Consider the following 16146-nt stretch of genomic DNA (forward strand, 5'->3'; position numbering starts at 1 on the left):
TCCAATATTAGACTGTAAGCTCTCCTAGTCCTGTTATACACTGAGTAGGGGTGGGGGCACCCCCACAGCTCACCTCGCCAAGTAAACAAGGTGCAGTAAACAGCAACACTAAGGCCGCGGCCATACTTAGCGCAACGCAAACAAAAGGGCGTGCCTCTATGAGGAAGGCCACAGAGCGCGCAGCCATGCGCGTGATGAAGCGAGACCGCGCGCGATGAAGCGAGACCGCGCGCGATGAAGCGAGACCGCGCGCGATTGCCGAGCAGACAGAATAATTTGATTTGGCTGTGCGCTGGCCGGGTCACGCGAGCGGTTCAGCCAATGAGGGCTAACCAGCTCCGTGACGTCATGGCCACGCCCTCCGGTCGCATCTCCCCCGGGCCACAAAGCAGCTCTGCGGCAGGCGCGCGCCTAGTACCGCCTCAGCCGGAGACTAAAATACTGTTTAGCGTGAAAAAGCAACACTGGGCAAATCCCAAAGACTGAGCCACTGATTGAGCCACCTGTGCTGAAGCAGGGATATCCTGAAAACCTGACCTGTTGGGGGGTTTTGAAGACTGGAGCTGTGAACCCCTGGACTAAAGTGTCTCCCCGCTTAGTAAATATGTCTCTACAGAGACTTGTAGAGAAGGGGAGACTGACCCTTACACGGACCCCAGCCCCACGGGCAGCCCTGCGCCTCTCCCCCGCGTCCTGCGTGTATGGGAAGTGATGAGGCAGTGCGTCCCCTCTTTAATCACAGTGAGGTGATGTTACAGGCACCCAGGGGATGCCCGCTGACACATTGATTACACATCTGCAGCAATTACCTGAGCACTCACAACAAGTCTATACCTCGGTGGGAACCAGCGGAGACTGACCTATCACCGTGAGACCGGGGCGTCTGTCACTGCCTGGAGGAGAGGGGCAGAGAGCAACAACTACTCTGTAAGAGAGTGAGGGGAGGATGAGTGAGAGAGAGAGACAGAGATAGAGAGTGAGTGGGGGGGGGTGAGAGAGAGAGTGTGGTGGGGGTGAGAGAGTAAGACGAGTTAGGAGAGAGAGAGTGGGGAGAGAGAGAGTGGGGGGAGAGAGAGTGGGGAGAGAGAGTGGGGGGAGAGAGAGGGGGGAGAGAGAGGGGGGAGAGAGAGGGGGATGGCGAGAAAGGGGGATGGAGAGAGAGGGGGAAGAGAGAGGGGGGAGATAAAGTGGGGGGGGTGAGAGAGGGGGGAGAGCGAGAGGGGGAGAGAAAGTGGGGGGGGTGAGAGAGAGTGAGAGAGGGGGGAGGAGGTGAGAGAGGGTGAGAGAGGGGGGAGGGGGTGAGAGAGGAGAGAGAGAGGGGGGAGAGAGAGAGAGGGGGAGAGAGAGAGGAGAGGAGAGAGAGAGGAGAGGAGAGAAGAGGGAGAGGAGAGGAGAGAGGAGGGAAGAGAGAGAGGAGAGAAGAGGAGAGAGAGACACACACGCGCACACACACACACACACACACACACACACACACAGAGGGGCCTATTCTAGTAGCTCCGAAGTTCACATCGCCACATCACGCGGTTTGGCGCGTTCAGAAGTCGCGGAATTAAATGTGAGGGGGAAAAAAATGCAAGTTTGAAGCTTTTCTGACAAACCGATCGGATTGTGAGTGACCTCACACTGCGCTTCCACCGGGAGACAGCGACCTCACACTGCGCTTCCACAGGGAGACAGCGACCTCACACTGCGCTTCCACAGGGAGACAGCGACCTCACACTGCGCTTCCACAGGGAGACAGCGACCTCACACTGCGCTTCCACAGGGAGACAGCGACCTCACACTGCGCTTCCACAGGGAGACAGCGACCTCACACTGCGCTTCCACCGGGAGACAGCGACCTCACACTGCGCTTCCACAGGGAGACAGCGACCTCACACTGCGCTTCCACAGGGAGACAGCGACCTCACACTGCGCTTCCACCGGGAGACAGCGACCTCACACTGCGCTTCCACAGGGAGACAGCGACCTCACACTGCGCTTCCACCGGGAGACAGCGACCTCACACTGCGCTTCCACAGGGAGACAGCGACCTCACACTGCGCTTCCACAGGGAGACAGCGACCTCACGCTGCGCTTCCACAGGGAGAAAGCGACCTCACCCTGCGCTTCCACAGGGAGACAGCGACCTCACACTGCGCTTCCACAGGGAGACAGCGACCTCACACTGCGCTTCCACAGGGAGACAGCGACCTCACACTGCGCTTCCACAGGGAGACAGCGACCTCACACTGCGCTTCCACAGGGAGACAGCGACCTCACACTGCGCTTCCACAGGGAGACAGCGACCTCACACTGCGCTTCCACAGGGAGACAGCGACCTCACACTGCGCTTCCACAGGGAGACAGCGACCTCACACTGCGCTTCCACAGGGAGACAGCGACCTCACACTGCGCTTCCACAGGGACACAGCGACCTCACACTGCGCTTCCACAGGGAGACAGCGACCTCACACTGCGCTTCCACAGGGAGACAGCGACCTCACACTGCGCTTCCACAGGGACACAGCGACCTCACACTGCGCTTCCACAGGGAGACAGCGACCTCACACTGCGCTTCCACAGGGAGACAGCGACCTCACACTGCGCTTCCACAGGGAGACAGCGACCTCACACTGCGCTTCCACAGGGAGACAGCGACCTCACACTGCGCTTCCACAGGGAGACAGCGACCTCACACTGCGCTTCCACACAGGGAGACAGCGACCTCACACTGCGCTTCCACAGGGAGACAGCGACCTCACACTGCGCTTCCACAGGGAGACAGCGACCTCACACTGCGCTTCCACAGGGACACAGCGACCTCACACTGCGCTTCCACAGGGAGACAGCGACCTCACACTGCGCTTCCACAGGGAGACAGCGACCTCACACTGCGCTTCCACAGAGAGACAGCGACCTCACACTGCGCTTCCACAGAGAGACAGCGACCTCACACTGCGCTTCCACTGGGAGACAGCGACCTCACACTGCGCTTCCACAGGGAGACAGCGACCTCACACTGCGCTTCCACAGGGAGACAGCGACCTCACACTGCGCTTCCACAGGGACACAGCGACCTCACACTGCGCTTCCACAGGGAGACAGCGACCTCACACTGCGCTTCCACAGGGAGACAGCGACCTCACACTGCGCTTCCACCGGGAGACAGCGACCTCACACTGCGCTTCCACAGGGAGACAGCGACCTCACACTGCGCTTCCACAGGGAGACAGCGACCTCACACTGCGCTTCCACAGGGAGACAGCGACCTCACACTGCGCTTCCACAGGGAGACAGCGACCTCACACTGCGCTTCCACAGGGAGACAGCGACCTCACACTGCGCTTCCACAGGGAGACAGCGACCTCACACTGCGCTTCCACAGGGAGACAGCGACCTCACACTGCGCTTCCACAGGGAGACAGCGACCTCACACTGCGCTTCCACAGGGAGACAGCGACCTCACACTGCGCTTCCACAGGGAGACAGCGACCTCACACTGCGCTTCCACCGGGAGACAGCGACCTCACACTGCGCTTCCACAGGGAGACAGCGACCTCACACTGCGCTTCCACAGGGAGACAGCGACCTCACACTGCGCTTCCACCGGGAGACAGCGACCTCACACTGCGCTTCCACAGGGAGACAGCGACCTCACACTGCGCTTCCACCGGGAGACAGCGACCTCACACTGCGCTTCCACAGGGAGACAGCGACCTCACACTGCGCTTCCACAGGGAGACAGCGACCTCACGCTGCGCTTCCACAGGGAGAAAGCGACCTCACCCTGCGCTTCCACAGGGAGACAGCGACCTCACACTGCGCTTCCACAGGGAGACAGCGACCTCACACTGCGCTTCCACAGGGAGACAGCGACCTCACACTGCGCTTCCACAGGGAGACAGCGACCTCACACTGCGCTTCCACAGGGAGACAGCGACCTCACACTGCGCTTCCACAGGGAGACAGCGACCTCACACTGCGCTTCCACAGGGAGACAGCGACCTCACACTGCGCTTCCACAGGGAGACAGCGACCTCACACTGCGCTTCCACAGGGAGACAGCGACCTCACACTGCGCTTCCACAGGGACACAGCGACCTCACACTGCGCTTCCACAGGGAGACAGCGACCTCACACTGCGCTTCCACAGGGAGACAGCGACCTCACACTGCGCTTCCACAGGGACACAGCGACCTCACACTGCGCTTCCACAGGGAGACAGCGACCTCACACTGCGCTTCCACAGGGAGACAGCGACCTCACACTGCGCTTCCACAGGGAGACAGCGACCTCACACTGCGCTTCCACAGGGAGACAGCGACCTCACACTGCGCTTCCACAGGGAGACAGCGACCTCACACTGCGCTTCCACACAGGGAGACAGCGACCTCACACTGCGCTTCCACAGGGAGACAGCGACCTCACACTGCGCTTCCACAGGGAGACAGCGACCTCACACTGCGCTTCCACAGGGACACAGCGACCTCACACTGCGCTTCCACAGGGAGACAGCGACCTCACACTGCGCTTCCACAGGGAGACAGCGACCTCACACTGCGCTTCCACAGAGAGACAGCGACCTCACACTGCGCTTCCACAGAGAGACAGCGACCTCACACTGCGCTTCCACTGGGAGACAGCGACCTCACACTGCGCTTCCACAGGGAGACAGCGACCTCACACTGCGCTTCCACAGGGAGACAGCGACCTCACACTGCGCTTCCACAGGGACACAGCGACCTCACACTGCGCTTCCACAGGGAGACAGCGACCTCACACTGCGCTTCCACAGGGAGACAGCGACCTCACACTGCGCTTCCACCGGGAGACAGCGACCTCACACTGCGCTTCCACAGGGAGACAGCGACCTCACACTGCGCTTCCACAGGGAGACAGCGACCTCACACTGCGCTTCCACAGGGAGACAGCGACCTCACACTGCGCTTCCACAGGGAGACAGCGACCTCACACTGCGCTTCCACAGGGAGACAGCGACCTCACACTGCGCTTCCACAGGGAGACAGCGACCTCACACTGCGCTTCCACAGGGAGACAGCGACCTCACACTGCGCTTCCACAGGGAGACAGCGACCTCACACTGCGCTTCCACAGGGAGACAGCGACCTCACACTGCGCTTCCACCGGGAGACAGCGACCTCACACTGCGCTTCCACAGGGAGACAGCGACCTCACACTGCGCTTCCACAGGGAGACAGCGACCTCACACTGCGCTTCCACCGGGAGACAGCGACCTCACACTGCGCTTCCACAGGGAGACAGCGACCTCACACTGCGCTTCCACCGGGAGACAGCGACCTCACACTGCGCTTCCACAGGGAGACAGCGACCTCACACTGCGCTTCCACAGGGAGACAGCGACCTCACACTGCGCTTCCACAGGGAGACAGCGACCTCACGCTGCGCTTCCACAGGGAGACAGCGACCTCACGCTGCGCTTCCACAGGGAGACAGCGACCTCACACTGCACTTCCACAGGGAGACAGCGACCTCACACTGCGCTTCCACAGGGAGACAGCGACCTCACACTGCGCTTCCACAGGGAGACAGCGACCTCACACTGCGCTTCCACAGGGAGACAGCGACCTCACACTGCGCTTCCACAGGGAGACAGCGACCTCACACTGCGCTTCCACAGGGAGACAGCGACCTCACACTGCGCTTCCACAGAGAGACAGCGACCTCACACTGCGCTTCCACAGAGAGACAGCGACCTCACACTGCGCTTCCACTGGGAGACAGCGACCTCACACTGCGCTTCCACTGGGAGACAGCGACCTCACACTGCGCTTCCACAGGGAGACAGCGACCTCACACTGCCCTTCCACAGGGACACAGCGACCTCACACTGCGCTTCCACAGGGAGACAGCGACCTCACACTGCGCTTCCACAGGGAGACAGCGACCTCACACTGCGCTTCCACAGGGAGACAGCGACCTCACACTGCGCTTCCACAGGGAGACAGCGACCTCACACTGCGCTTCCACAGGGAGACAGCGACCTCACACTGCGCTTCCACAGGGAGACAGCGACCTCACACTGCGCTTCCACAGGGAGACAGCGACCTCACACTGCGCTACCACAGGGAGACAGCGACCTCACACTGCGCTTCCACAGGGAGACAGCGACCTCACACTGCGCTTCCACAGGGAGACAGCGACCTCACACTGCGCTTCCACAGGGAGACAGCGACCTCACACTGCGCTTCCACAGGGAGACAGCGACCTCACACTGCGCTTCCACAGGGAGACAGCGACCTCACACTGCGCTTCCACAGGGAGACAGCGACCTCACACTGCGCTTCCACAGGGAGACAGCGACCTCACGCTGCGCTTCCACAGGGAGACAGCGACCTCACGCTGCGCTTCCACAGGGAGACAGCGACCTCACGCTGCGCTTCCACAGGGAGACAGCGACCTCACGCTGCGCTTCCACAGGGAGACAGCGACCTCACGCTGCGCTTCCACAGGGAGACAGCGACTTCACGCTGCGCTTCCACAGGGAGACAGCGACCTCACACTGCGCTTCCACAGGGAGACAGCGACCTCACACTGCGCTTCCACAGGGAGACAGCGACCTCACGCTGCGCTTCCACAGGGAGACAGCGACCTCACACTGCGCTTCCACAGGGAGACAGCGACCTCACGCTGCGCGCGCACAGGGAGACAGCGACCTCACGCTGCGCTTCCACAGGGAGACAGCGACCTCACGCTGCGCTTCCACAGGGAGACAGCGACCTCACGCTGCGCTTCCACAGGGAGACAGCGACCTCACACTGCGCTTCCACAGGGAGACAGCGACCTCATACTGCGCTTCCACAGGGAGACAGCGACCTCACACTGCGCTTCCACAGGGAGACAGCGACCTCACGCTGCGCGTGCACAGGGAGACAGTGACCTCACGCTGCACTTCCCCAAGGAGACAGTGACCTCACACTGCGCTTCCACATTGAGACAGCGACCTCACACTGCGCTTCCACAGGGAGACAGCGACCTCACACTGCGCTTCCACAGGGAGACAGTGACCTCACGCTGCACTTCTCCAAGGAGACAGTGACCTCACACTGCGCTTCCACAGGGAGACAGTGACCTCACACTGCACTTCTCCAAGGAGACAGTGACCTCACACTGCGCTTCCACAGGTAGACAGTGACCTCACACTGCGTTTCCACATGGAGACAGCGACCTCACACTGCGCTTCCACAGGGAGACAGCGACCTCACACTGCGCTTCCACAGGGAGACAGCGACCTCACACTGCGCTTCCACAGGGAGACAGTGACCTCACACTGCGCTTCCACATGGAGTCAGCGACCTCACACTGCGCTTCCACATGGAGTCAGCGACCTCACACTGCGCTTCCACATGGAGTCAGCGACCTCACACTGCGCTTCCACAGGGAGACAGTGACCTCACGCTGCGCTTCCACAGGGAGACAGCGACCTCACACTGCGCTTCCACAGGGAGACAGCGACCTCATACTGCGCTTCCACAGGGAGACAGCGACCTCACGCTGCGCTTCCACAGGGAGACAGCGACCTCACGCTGCGCGTGCACAGGGAGACAGTGACCTCACGCTGCACTTCCCCAAGGAGACAGTGACCTCACACTGCGCTTCCACATTGAGACAGCGACCTCACACTGCGCTTCCACAGGGAGACAGCGACCTCACACTGCGCTTCCACAGGGAGACAGTGACCTCACGCTGCACTTCTCCAAGGAGACAGTGACCTCACACTGCGCTTCCACAGGGAGACAGTGACCTCACACTGCACTTCTCCAAGGAGACAGTGACCTCACACTGCGCTTCCACAGGTAGACAGTGACCTCACACTGCGTTTCCACATGGAGACAGCGACCTCACACTGCGCTTCCACAGGGAGACAGCGACCTCACACTGCGCTTCCACAGGGAGACAGCGACCTCACACTGCGCTTCCACAGGGAGACAGTGACCTCACACTGCGCTTCCACATGGAGTCAGCGACCTCACACTGCGCTTCCACATGGAGTCAGCGACCTCACACTGCGCTTCCACATGGAGTCAGCGACCTCACACTGCGCTTCCACAGGGAGACAGTGACCTCACACTGCGCTTCCACAGGGAGACAGTGACCTCGCACTGCGCTTCCACAGGGAGACAGCGACCTCGCACTGCGCTTCCACAGGGAGACAGCGACCTCACACTGCGCTTCCACAGGGAGACAGCGACCTCACACTGCGCTTCCACCGGGAGACAGCGACCTCACACTGCGCTTCCACCGGGAGACAGCGACCTCACACTGCGCTTCCACAGGGAGACAGCGACCTCACACTGCGCTTCCACAGGGAGACAGCGACCTCACACTGCGCTTCCACAGGGAGACAGCGACCTCACACTGCGCTTCCACAGGGAGACAGCGACCTCACACTGCGCTTCCACAGGGAGACAGCGACCTCACACTGCGCTTCCACAGGGAGACAGCGACCTCACACTGCGCTTCCACAGGGAGACAGCGACCTCACACTGCGCTTCCACAGGGAGACAGCGACCTCACGCTGCGCTTCCACAGGGAGACAGCGACCTCACGCTGCGCTTCCACAGGGAGACAGCGACCTCACGCTGCGCTTCCACAGGGAGACAGCGACCTCACGCTGCGCTTCCACAGGGAGACAGCGACCTCACGCTGCGCTTCCACAGGGAGACAGCGACCTCACACTGCGCTTCCACAGGGAGACAGCGACCTCACACTGCGCTTCCACAGGGAGACAGCGACCTCACACTGCGCTTCCACAGGGAGACAGCGACCTCACGCTGCGCTTCCACAGGGAGACAGCGACCTCACGCTGCGCTTCCACAGGGAGACAGCGACCTCACACTGCGCTTCCACAGGGAGACAGCGACCTCACGCTGCGCGCGCACAGGGAGACAGCGACCTCACGCTGCGCTTCCACAGGGAGACAGCGACCTCACGCTGCGCTTCCACAGGGAGACAGCGACCTCACGCTGCGCTTCCACAGGGAGACAGCGACCTCACACTGCGCTTCCACAGGGAGACAGCGACCTCACACTGCGCTTCCACAGGGAGACAGCGACCTCACGCTGCGCGTGCACAGGGAGACAGTGACCTCACGCTGCACTTCCCCAAAGAGACAGTGACCTCACACTGCGCTTCCACATTGAGACAGCGACCTCACACTGCGCTTCCACAGGGAGACAGCGACCTCACACTGCGCTTCCACAGGGAGACAGTGACCTCACGCTGCACTTCTCCAAGGAGACAGTGACCTCACACTGCGCTTCCACAGGGAGACAGTGACCTCACACTGCACTTCTCCAAGGAGACAGTGACCTCACACTGCGCTTCCACAGGTAGACAGTGACCTCACACTGCGTTTCCACATGGAGACAGCGACCTCACACTGCGCTTCCACAGGGAGACAGCGACCTCACACTGCGCTTCCACAGGGAGACAGCGACCTCACACTGCGCTTCCACAGGGAGACAGTGACCTCACACTGCGCTTCCACATGGAGTCAGTGACCTCACACTGCGCTTCCACAGGGAGACAGCGACCTCACACTGCGCTTCCACATGGAGTCAGCGACCTCACACTGCGCTTCCACATGGAGTCAGCGACCTCACACTGCGCTTCCACAGGGAGACAGTGACCTCACACTGCGCTTCCACAGGGAGACAGTGACCTCGCACTGCGCTTCCACAGGGAGACAGTGACCTCGCACTGCGCTTCCACAGGGAGACAGTGACCTCACACTGCGCTTCCACAGGGAGACAGTGACCTCGCACTGCGCTTCCACAGGGAGACAGTGACCTCACACTGCGCTTCCACAGGGAGACAGTGACCTCACACTGCGCTTCCACAGGGAGACAGTGACCTCACACTGCGCTTCCACAGGGAGACAGTGACCTCACACTGTGCTTCCACAGGGAGACAGTGACCTCACACTGCACTTCTCCAAGGAGACAGTGACCTCACACTGCACTTCTCCAAGGAGACAGTCACCTCACACTGCGCTTCCAGCGACCTCACACTGCGCTTCCACAGGGAGACAGCGACCTCACACTGCACTTCCACAGGGAGACAGCGACCTCACACTGCGCTTCCACAGGGAGACAGCGACCTCACACTGCGCTTCCACAGGGAGACAGCGACCTCACACTGCGCTTCCACAGGGAGACAGCGACCTCACACTGCGCTTCCACAGGGAGACAGCGACCTCCCACTGCGCTTCCACAGGGAGACAGTGACCTCACACTGCGCTTCCACAGGGAGACAGTGACCTCACACTGCACTTCTCCAAGGAGACAGTGACCTCACACTGCACTACTCCAAGGAGACAGCGACCTCACACTGCGCTTCCACAGGGAGACAGTGACCTCACACTGCGCTTCCATAGGAAGACAGTGACCTCACACTGCGCTTCCATAGGAAGACAGTGACCTCACACTGCGCTTCCACAGGAAGACAGTGACAGGATGAGTGAGAGAGTAAGAGAGTGAGCACTGCACGTCCACAGGGAGTCAGTGGCCTCACACTGCAAGTCCACAGGGAGTCAGGGACCGCACACTGCATGTCCACAGGGAGTCAGGGACCTCACACTGCATGTCCACAGGGAGTCAGGGACCTCGCACTGCATGTCCACGGGGATACAGTGACCTCACACTGCACTTCCACAGGGATACAGTGACCTCGCACTGCACTTCCACAGGGATACAGTGACCTCGCACTGCACTTCCACAGGGATACAGTGACCTCACACTGCACTTCCACAGGGATACAGTGACCTCACACTGCACTTCCACAGGGATACAGTGACCTCACACTGCACTTCCACAGGGATACAGTGACCTCACACTGCGCTTCTATAGGGAGCAATAGGAGGAGTTATAGTGAGCGGGTACATGGGGAAATAAGGATCGGATATATGAGGTAATATGAGGAGTTATAGGGAGCGAATATCTGGGGTAAGGATGAGTTATAGGGTGGGCTTGTATGGGGCTATAGGTGGTAATAGGGAGGAGTTATCGGGAGGGGTTATATGAGGCAATAGGGAGGGATTATCGGGATGGGTTATATGGGGCAATAGGAGGGGTTATATGGGGCAATAGGTCTAGTGATAGGGAGCATTTATATTGAGCTGTAAGAAGAGTTATAGGGTGAGGTTTTATGGGGCAGTTATATAAAGTAATATGAGTTATAGGGAGCGGTTATATGGAGCAATGGGAGGAGATATAAGAGCGGTTATATGGAACTGTAGTTATATAAAGTAATAGGAGTTATAGGGAGCGTTATATGGAGTAATAGGAGGAGTTATAGGGAGTGGTTATATAGGACTGTAGGAGGAGTTATAGGGAGCGTTATATGGAGTAATAGGAGCAGTTAAACATATTGTCCACCTATGATATAACATCACGTAGTTATGTCTGTGTTAGTCTCAACATTACCCATATACGACAATGCAATGTGTCAAATGTATCACACCTTATATACAAGCGTCTCACCTGACAGATTTCATAGGGTGGACAGATAATCAGTGACAGTCAGCGCTGCCCGAGAAGAGAAACCCCACAGGAAAGGATTCCACAAAAACACACAAAAGGGGAGAAAATACGGAACTCTCCGTGCAGAAATCAGTCAGATCTGCAGCGAAATGATTACAAATACAAGCAGATAACAGTTTGTTTGTGTGTGTGTGTGTGTGTGTGTGTGTGTGTGTGTGTGTGTGTGTGTGTGTGTGTGTGTGTGTGTGTGTGTGTGTGTGTGTGTGTGTGTGTGTGTGTGTGTGTGTGTGTGTGTGTGTGTTACAAAAAGGAAGGTCTCAGTGGACATCTTTACGAGATTTGCTAAAAGGCGACATTAACAGAAACCGCTTGGTGTATTTTAGTAACTGACCGGTTGCACCACGAATAAGTCTGTGAGATGTAGAGACCTTGAGAGAAGACCGTCTGCAGGTCATTGTTATACCCAGCTACACCTGCCCAATGCCAGCATCCTACACAGCCACGAGTACCTACCGCGCAGGAAAACACCCTCCGCTTTCTAATATTCCCCTTAATGTTTCATTGCCAAGCACCTGATGAGAAGAAACAGGAGTCATCATTTCACCCCCCCTGCAAAACCTAAAACACACAAGCAGACGTGTCTGGGGTGTGACCCGATCACGGGGAGCACTACAAAAGCGCCGGGGAAAGTGTTTACAACGGGGAACACTGCTGTTTCTTTAAAAATAGTTCCTCGTGGATTTTGCCAATACGAAAAACGGCGATAAACGCCTGCAAGGCACACAGACAGGAAATAGCACCGAAATATTACAAATGTAGACATTTATAAAGACGAGCTTGGTCAAATGTAAAAAAAAAAAAAAAAGTGTATCCCCTTATGCGTTCTGCGATATGCTGCTGGGCGCCTCCAGCAGTGCAGGGGTTAAGAAGAAAAGGTTTCATGTCCTTTGGAAATCAGAAAAAGAAAAGGGGGGAAAAAAAAACCCGAAGCGATGAGGTAAGGGGGAGGCGGCCCTGACACGCGTCGAGTTTGACAATTCTCTGCGCTACTGCGCAAGCTTTTAATGCATTCCAATCCAGAGCCTCTCAGCTCCCACCCCCCAGAAATAAATCCTAGAACGCCCCCTCTGCCTTCCACCGAAGAACCAGGTTATTTTGGGTTCTATAAGAGGAAGGTGTGGGGGGGGGGGGGGGTGGGGGTGGAAAAGGGTCAAGAGAGTGGAGGGTGTTTATAAGGGTGTGTATACGGCCATAAGATGCTTCCCCCACGTTCCTATCCATGTATCCCCCATCCATCCTCCAGGCAACGATAGACGAGCTCCCTCGCCTTCCTAGCCAACGTTTCATGGATGGTTAACCTTAATCATTATCACTCTCCGCCCGTCCCCCCCATAAGGCTTCTATCACAGAGCCTGTTTCAGATTCCTGCAAGGCTCTCCGTCGTGGTCCCACACACACCCGCCACCGCCCACTTTTCCGTGGATTGCGACACGGAATCATACAGCAAACAAGGCTGGGAAAATGGCGTTGGGTACTACCTTTCATCCCCTTCTCCTCCCTTCCTTCGCTTCCCCCCTCGTGCCTCTCTCCTCCTCCCCCCCCAACCTTTCCCCCCCCCCCCCCCATGCCGATCCAGTTTGGCAAAGCATTACACACTGTACATTGCACCAGGAGCGGGCGAAGGGTGGAGAAGAGAGGGGGGGGGAGAAATATCTCTCACGAGGGGGAGAACGTGCGTCTGTGTGTATCCATTACCCCCCCCCCCCCAACACCCCTGCAACACGCAGAAACCTTTTTTTTTTCCAAAAAGGTAGACGTGAACGGACTGAGGGATGGGGAGAGAAGATGAGGGGAGAGGGTAGAGCGATGAGTTGGGGAGGAGTGGGGCGTACGGTAGCTGGGATAAAAACGAAAAACAAAAAAAACGAGACCACCGCGGAAAATAAAATTACAGAAACACTTTGCTTATCCAACCCCAGTAAACGTGTTTGTGTGTGTGTGTGCGTGTGTGTGCGTGTGTGTGTAATTGTTGGTGCTTCTGATATCTCAGTTTTGCAGCTGTGGGTCTAATCACACTGCTATTAAAGCCCCCCACCTCCTCCCCCTCCTGCACACACTCTCCCGTCCACTTTTACATTGATGGGGGGGAAATAATGCGTCTTATGGATAATGAAACTAAATAGGCAGCTAGTCCCAGCAATCAGCAGAATAATTGGACTCTATTTTTCTGTCTAACTCGCTCCGACTTCCCCAAAAGAGCCGCAAAAAAAATACAAGATAACAAGACCTAACGTTCACACGGGTTTCAGATGCTAGGGCGTCCGTGCAAGCAGCTCCCCGCTCAGGGCAGGGGGATAACCTGAAACCCTGGTACCTGAGCTAAGGTGCAACCCCCTCCTCCCCAGCTGTTTAAACAAGGGAATAGCAAAATAAATCATTATATATATATTATATATACTGTTATATATACACATATATACAAGACACCTCCCGAGCAGGTAAAATTATTCCCAACGGCCATCTGGACAGAGAGCAAAAATATTCCAGGTCGCCATCAAATTATTATCTCACAAATGTAACTTTTCCAAATAAATAATCCTTGTAATTCAAACCCCACAATTGCGTGTGTAAAATTGGAGTGAGAGGTTTAATTCCACACAAGAGCTAAAATGACAGAATTACACAAAAGATTACATGAGATCCGTGTGTCCAAGGAACACGACCTGGATCCCAAACACGGGGGGGAAACTTATTTTTTTTTCCACGCTCTGTTTTTTGTGCAAAATGTGATATTTGGGAAAAAAGACAAAAAATACATTGTAGTAATAAATCAACGGATTTTTCCACAAATAGTAACATCTGAGAGGAAAATGGAGGTATCTTTAATTTCACGCAGCGTTTCCTGCTCACTGGCAACAAACCAGTCCATCTCTTCTGCAAATTCCTCCCCCCATCAGCTCTGTTAACGAATTGTCCTATTTCTTTGAGTGGAAAAACCCCAAATATATATATATATATACACACACACATACACATTCAAATATATATACACACACATACACATACAAATATACACACACAATGAGCAAAAACAGCATTTTCACTGAAATTCTTAATAGTGGAATCATCAAATCAAGAAAATAGGGTCTTTTTTCGTTTTCCTTTTTTCCCCAAGTGACAGCAGCAGATGAGGAAAATATCAGATTTACCGTCAAAACCAAAATGATACGTTAAAAAAAAAAAAAATACATTTAAAAAAATTTAAAAAATGTTCAAAGTAAAGAGCATGGGTTTCTACCCGTAGGTCACAGAAAAATCTGCATCTTCTCTCCAGCAAACGGCAGCTAAAACTGGGATTTTTGTCAAAAGAATTTTGTTAAAAAATAAAGAATAAAAAAGTAAAAAATAAATAAATGGAAATTTTAATTTTTTTAAGTTGGAATGTTTTCCCCCCTTGAATTGATTTGTTTCTTTGTATCCTCAGTGAGGAGAATATGAGACATCCCAATATCAGTCACCTACAGCAAAAGCATCAAAGTCACATCAGTTACTTCCAAATGACATCACTCATATGATGCGCTCATTTGTAACAAGCCGGGCAATAAGGCTCTGGCCCAGGGTGTGTGTGTGTGTATATGTATATGTATATATTATACACAGCATATACAATATAATATACATAATGCGCACACTATAATATACAATATAGTGCAAAATATATATATATATATATATATATATATATATATATATATATATACACACACACACACACACACACACACAAAATACAAAATAATAGATATATTAGATATTATATATATATATATATATATATATATATATATATATATATATATAGCAATGGAAATATTACTGTATGCTCATTTGCATATAGATACACACACACACACACACACACACAATAATGCACACAGAGGACAGGTAGAGAGTGTGACTGTGCCCTTCTGTCCGCACTTTGCCTCTACCCCAACTTTCTGCCCCGACTCTGTCTGACTTTGCTTTAGTTTATTGCCCTCGCAGAGGCCAGTCCCCCCTCCCGTTGCTCGCACACCACCCTCCTGTCCCTCGCGCACCCCCCTCCTGGCCCCCCCTGACCTGCGCTCACGGTCCGGGCTCGGTGCTCCTCGGTGCAGCTCCAGCCTCGCACTGCCAGGGCAGCTTCGGAATTCACACACTCCGGAGCCGGCCACGCCCCTCCCCGCGCAGGCCACGCCCTTTAAAGAGACAGGAGCGGGAGGGGCAGGGGATGGACTGGAGCAGTGCTCACCTCACCCCTCCCAAGCAGACACATGTACACACCCCTTCATACTGTATATACAGGGACACATGGACCCCTCCTATATGGGATATACACACACCCCTCTCATACTGTATATACAGGGGCACAGGGACCCCTCCTATATGTTATATATACAGTACACACCCCTCATACTGTATATACAGGGACACATGGACCCCTCCTATAAGTGATATATACACACCCCTCTCATACTGTATATACAGGGACACATGGACCCCTCCTATATGTGATATATACACACCCCTCTCATACTGTATATACAGGGACACATGGGCCCCTCCTATATGTGATATATACACCCCTCCTACTTTATAT

The 16146-nt window shown here is 55.6% G+C and overlaps 1 protein-coding gene across 1 annotated transcript in view; it reads right to left on the bottom strand.

The window, feature by feature from the left end:
* The window catches only part of NRXN3 (neurexin 3), a 403334-nt gene extending 387660 nt beyond the window's left edge, over positions 1 to 15674 (bottom strand). Inside the window, 1 exon segment of the mRNA XM_075614646.1 lies at positions 15627 to 15674. The gene's annotated coding sequence lies outside the window, so the exon portion shown is untranslated.
* Positions 15675 to 16146: the final 472 nt, after the last annotated feature.

The sequence above is a fragment of the Ascaphus truei genome, chromosome 9, assembly GCF_040206685.1.
Source record: "Ascaphus truei isolate aAscTru1 chromosome 9, aAscTru1.hap1, whole genome shotgun sequence".
Lineage (NCBI taxonomy): Eukaryota > Metazoa > Chordata > Amphibia > Anura > Ascaphidae > Ascaphus > Ascaphus truei.